This window comes from Heteronotia binoei, chromosome 2, assembly GCF_032191835.1.
Source record: "Heteronotia binoei isolate CCM8104 ecotype False Entrance Well chromosome 2, APGP_CSIRO_Hbin_v1, whole genome shotgun sequence".
NCBI classification, from domain to species: domain Eukaryota; kingdom Metazoa; phylum Chordata; class Lepidosauria; order Squamata; family Gekkonidae; genus Heteronotia; species Heteronotia binoei.
This window is the reverse complement of record NC_083224.1, coordinates 170,720,873-170,727,006: the sequence shown is the minus strand read 5'-3', so window position 1 is coordinate 170,727,006 and position 6,134 is coordinate 170,720,873.

Genomic DNA, 6,134 nt, shown 5'->3' with positions numbered 1-6,134 from the left:
GCTTAATTAGGCCCTGTACAGTTGCAGAGTACATGGTCTCATGGTGGCAATGCAACCAATTGGAGCAACATACCTGTGTGGTCAGGTTATATCATTCACTATACATTTGATTGCTTATCTAGAATCAGGCCAACATGGGTCATTTATTATAAAAGGAAGATCTTTCATTCTAGTCTTTGCCCCTTTATCTGGATTACCTCTGCAAGCATCCTGCCTCACAGGGCTGACTTCTTGATCTTAGACTGAGAGGGCTAGAATGCATTCATATTGCACTAAATAATGCATTTTGCAACTGGATTTTTACTGTGTAAGAACAGCAAAAGTCCACTTGTAAAACACATTATTTAGTATAGTGTGAACACACACCTAGAGACTTAGTCCCTTGGTCTCTAGATGTAGTTCCTTGGCCTCTACCTGGTGGGTTAGTTAGGGGACTGGTGATAACACGTTACCTCATGGGCAGTGTTCCCTCTAAGCTGAGTTAGCTCACAGATTTTTAGCCTCCAGCTCACACCATTTTGTCTTAGATCAGGAAAAATGGCCCCAGAGCACAGTAATTTATGCAGTAGCTTACAACTTTAATGCCAGTAGCTCACAAAGTAGAATTCTTGCTCACAAGACTTGGCAACTTATAGGGAACATTGTTCCTGGGGTTGTGAGGATTCACACTCCAGCACTTTGTGTGCTGTGCTTGATTGGCTTGTCACCCTTTAAGGAACTTGTTAAGGAACCCCTTAAGGAACTTGTTAACAAGGGGCAGCTAGTCTATATAGACAATTCTGGTCTACAATGGTAGCAAAAGGAACAACATCTGCAACTATAACACTTAACCTTATAATAAATTATTTCTCTCAAACAACAGTATGATTATTATCTATATTAAATTAGAGAAATATACAAAAATATCAATCAGAATAAACACCTTTCAAGGCATTAGACACATAAGACTACAGGTAGTGTATGCAATGTCCAAGTAGTTGTGCCAAAATCTTCACAAAGTATGGGCGGAAACTATACACTCTGTATTCAAGGTCTTCAAGCATTCCTCAACTGTAAACTCAGAATGGGAGCATGCCCAATCTTCACTAACAATGCCATTAGTCTTATCATCATTCCACCACTCCCAGATGCTGTTCCTAGGTAGACAACATTTTGTTTACATAATACTTCTTCAGATGATGCTATTACTCAAAGACAATTCCTTTTCATAAATGAGGTTCCACACCATTAATTTTTGCTGGCAAGAAAAAGCAAAACAAATATACTATTTGAAAGACCTCTCCTGACCTCATGCCTCTAAAACATGAATTCACAATAAAGAAAATTAGCACATGCTCAGAAAAAAGCAATGGTCTGTTTCCTCTGCTGAGAAACCACACAGGTCAATCTTCATAGAAGAACAAGGATATTGTTCCTACAATACATAAGTAACATGAGGAATTTGCTGCTGAAAGATGTGCTGATAGTCATGTTTTGAGAACTTTACAAGGGGGGTTAGATAAAGTCATGGAAGATGTGGGAGCCTAACAAGAAGGAAAGTCTGTTGCACTGATGCCTTGCTTATGTGCTTCCTAAGAAAATCTGTTTGCAGTGATGGTTTAACATATTTTTCTGGTGCCTCTTACTGTCTCACCTTACTTCACATACTCCACCCTGCCAATTCTTTGGGAGTCAAAGGAAACAGTGCTCCTCATCTCCCAAGCCTCCTTAAGAACAGCATGATAAACAACATATGGCCCTTAGGATGTCCCAATCTCTCACAAAATTATTTCTTTACAGAAGAGTTCAGCCACAATTTGGGTCGTCATGGTACTGGGAAAAAATAGCGGCTAACTCTGGTGAAGAAAAGGTATCTCATGAGAATTTGGGAACTGGCATGCACATCTTGCCATGCCATTTTTAAAGAGGCTTAGGGAATGAGGAGGTAAAACAGGTTATAATTCTCAAGTAGGGTTGCCAATTCTGCGTTGAGAAATACCTGGAGCTTTGGGGGTACAGCCTGGGGGGGCAGGGTTTAGGGAGGGTAGGAACCTCAGAGGGATATAATGCCATACAGCAGGGGTCCCCAACCTTTTTGAGCCTACAAGCATGTTTGGAATTCTGACAGACTGTGGTGTGAACAGCCACAAAATGGCTGCCACAGGAGGCAAAGCCAGCTACAAAATGTCTGCCATGACTTACCTCCAGTCACTCAGTGAAGCTCCTTTTGCTGTGGTGTGCTGCCGAAGTAATGCTTTTTAAAAAATCTGCACAGCCAATCAGAAGCTTTGCTGGGCAAAAGTATCACCTGGCCCCACCCACTTTCTAACAGCAATTGTCCAAGAGAGGTTTCTATGGGCACCATGACATCCATGGAGAGCACACTGGGGACCTCTGTCATACCTGCCAAAGGAGTGCTTTTCTCTAGAGGAACAGATTGTGTGATGTGAAGATCAACTGTAATTCTGGGAGATCTCCAGACTCTACCTAGAAATTAGAAACTCAAGGACTCTGGCTCATGGATTGAGGCAGCAGAGGAGTAGAGGGCTGGCAGTGGGGACAAGAGGCTGCCAATATGCATGCTGGGAAAGTTGCTGCCTCTCAGTTATCTACTGGTAGAAATAAAGGCCTAGGCTGTCGCAAACACAAATCACTAACACAAAATCATATGCCAAAATATACTTTTATCTACTACTACATATAATTTTTGTTGTTCAGTTGCACAGTCGAGTTCGACTGTTTGTGACCTCATGGACAAAGTCACACCACACCAGATGTCTCTACTTTTTTATTATTTAATTTCATGGCTACAGTCACCATCTGCAGTGATCTTGGATCCCAGAAATGTGAAGTCCATCACTATTTCCATGTCTTCCCCTTCTATTTGCCAAGGTGTGATGAGGCCGGATGCCATGATCTTAGTTTTTTTGATGTTGAGTTTCAAGCCTACTTTTGTGCTCTTCTCTTTCACCCTCAACAAGAGGTTCTTTAGGTCCTCCTCACTTTCTGTTACTAGAGTGGTGTCATCTGCATATCTGAGGTTGTTGATGTTTTCCCTGGCAATCTTAATTCCGGCTTGTGCTTCATCCAAGCCAGCATTCTGCATGATGTACTCTGCATATAAATTAAATAAGCAGGGTGACAAAATACATCCTTGTTGAACTCCTTTTCCTATTCGAAACCAATCTACATATAATCTATGTGTAAATTTTCAATTTCACAAAAATAAATTACCAAACTATATACTTCAAATCATGTCCATAAGTAAGTCCTTGAAGTTCATATTGTTGTTGTTCAGTTGCACAGTTGAGTCCAACTCTTTGCGACTCCATGGACAAAGTCACACCAAGCTCTCCTGTCTTCCACCATCCTCCAAAGTCTGCTTAAATTCGAGTTTGTTACATTAGTAACACTGCCCAGCCATCTCATCTTTTGCCGTCCCCTTCTTCTTTTGCCTTCTATCTTTCCCAGCATCAGGATCTTCTTCAGTGAGTGCTCCCTTCTCATTTGGTGGCCAAAGTATTTGACCTTCAGCTTCAGCATCTGACCTTCCAGGGAGCAGTCAGGGTTGATCTCCCTTAGGACTGACTGATTTGATCTTCTTGCAGTCCAAGGGACTCTCAAGATTCTTCTCCAGCACCACATCTCAAAAGCATTTTACTACAGTTCTCATTCCCCTCAGGCCATTCTGTCACATGAGGAGTGTTAAGATGGAAGTAACCTGAGAACACTGTAGTTTATTAACAGCCTTTATTATTATGAAAAATTAAGTTTTCTATACCATTCTCACACACATACAAAATTGAGCTCAGGCCTTGATTGGACGGCCAAGGCAAGCCCAACCAGTCAGATTGCAGAAGCAGAGCAGGGCCAACACTGGCAAGTACTTGTAAGGGAGACTTCCACAGTATACCAGTATTGGGAGACAGAGGCAGGCTTATATTAGGCCACTTCTCTGAATGTCCTCCATGCCCAGTAGGAGTCACCAGAGGTCTCCATGACTTCCAGGCATGGGCACATGCACACACAAATGAAGAAGAAGAAGAAGAAGAAGAAGAAGAAGAAGAAGAAGAAGAAGAAGAAGAAGAAGAAGAAGAAGAAGAAGAAGAAGAAGAGTGGTTTTGTATGAGAAAGTTCCACCACTACAAACATAAGCATGTAGAACAGACCATTGGTCAATGCAATCTAGAACACAGTGGACAACCAAAGTAGAGTCCTAAGCCTCCTCTTATTGATGGCCTCTAGTAGTGATGTTCAGAAAGTCTCTGAATATGGAGAATCTATCTAATAGCCAATGATAGACCTATCCTCAATGAATTGGTCCAATTCCTTGTAAAGCCCCCTAAGCTTATGGCCATCACTACATCTGGCAGTAATACATTCTACAGGTTTGATAATAAATTCTACAAGCTCTTCACCCTTTGAGTGAAGAAGTACTTTCTTCTTCCCACAACAGTTCAGCTGTGTTCATGGCCTTTTTTCCATTGGTCTTGGAGCAGGAAGATACTAATTCAAATTCCTGCTTAGCCATGAAGCTCACCCTTGCTTGGATAAGTCATTATCTTAAAGCCATAACTACTATATTTTTTTGCTGGGAGTCAAATGAGACATTCCTCACGTATGCTGCCTTTGCCTTCTTGCAGTAAGCATGGGATATGGGACTGCAATAAATAACTGTATCTAGAAAAAGACTTTTATTGTAGCAAATGGAGGGGGGACCCTGGGAATCAGCCTTTAATCTTTCAGTCTTTGCAAAATACAGTATAAATCAAAGCCCTGTGGAAGTCTGACGTACTGTTTTGCTTCCATTTTCCATGCTCCCTTCACTTAAACTCTACCAAATGCATATGTTCTATTTTTCATCTTTTCCACTCTTCCCACCATCTGTGCTCGCTTCCGTTTATCTGAAGCCCACAGCCTGCTGTGCCTTTATCTCTTCCCTTCGAGCAACTTTTAAAAGGGTTATAAATATACCATAGCTACTTTCTGCCAAAAGAACCCAAGTTCTGTACCAAAGGAAGCCGAATTATGAAACTCGAATAAGAATATTTTTATATCCATTTTCTTTAAGAATCTGGAAATATTTTATATCTAGGTATGGATCTGTTTCCTGGATATCTGTAGGCAGGTAAGGCTCACAAATTGGTATTAATAAGAAAGATTAATTAAGGACATTGAAATAATCTATGTATAACTGCCCATATAGTAAGCTTACTTAATAATGCTTTTCCCCTTTTCCCTATTTTTCTTTTTTTCTGTATTCCCAGAATTTTAATTTTAATTAAAAAAAAAACTAAAAAGAAAAAAAAAAGAAATACTCTGTGAGATGAGTGATAGCATGATCTAACGAAGAGAGCTGTGGGTTTTTTTTGAAAGCTTATGCTACAATAAAATTTGTAAGTCTTAAAGGTGCTACTGGGCTCTTAACTATATCTTCCAGGTGGTAGCTGGAGATTTCCTGGGATTACTACTTATCTCCAGGCAATCAAGATCAATTCACCTGGAGGAAACAGCTACTTTGGAAGGTAGACTCTATGGCATTATACCCTGCTGAGTTCCCTCCTCAAGTCCTGCCCTCTCCTGGATCCACCTCTATAATCTCCTATAATTTCCAGGTATTTCCCAACCCATGTGAAACTAACAAAATACAGCAAAGTCTCCAGGGTAATGGGAAACCTTCCAGGAGTGTCAAACTCATTTGTTATGAGGGACAGATCTGACATAAGTGTGACCTTTTTGGGCCGGGCCAAGTCATGCTGGGCCAGGCCACGTGTGTACCTATTTAAGATTAGGTAGCAGTGATATAAATTTTATAAAGAACATTTTTTTAAAGTTAAAACATGCTTAAAACGTTAGCACTCATTGGTCTTAAAGATGATTTCTTTGTATTTCTTCCATGGGATCCAGGGAACTGGGCAAAGGAAGCTGTGGCTGTTTCCTTCCTTCCCCAGGGGACTGGGGGGCAGCCTCAGCCGACAGAAGGAAGAGAGGTTTGACTCAGTAGCTCCGCTGTGCGATTGAGAGAGCCTGGCAAAGCAAGCTCTCCCACCCCCATTCTACCCAAGGGAGGAGCCTCAGCCAATGGAGAAAATAGAGGTTTTGCTCTGTAGCTCCTGTGCAATTGAGCAAGCCTTGAAAAGCAAGCTGTTATGCAG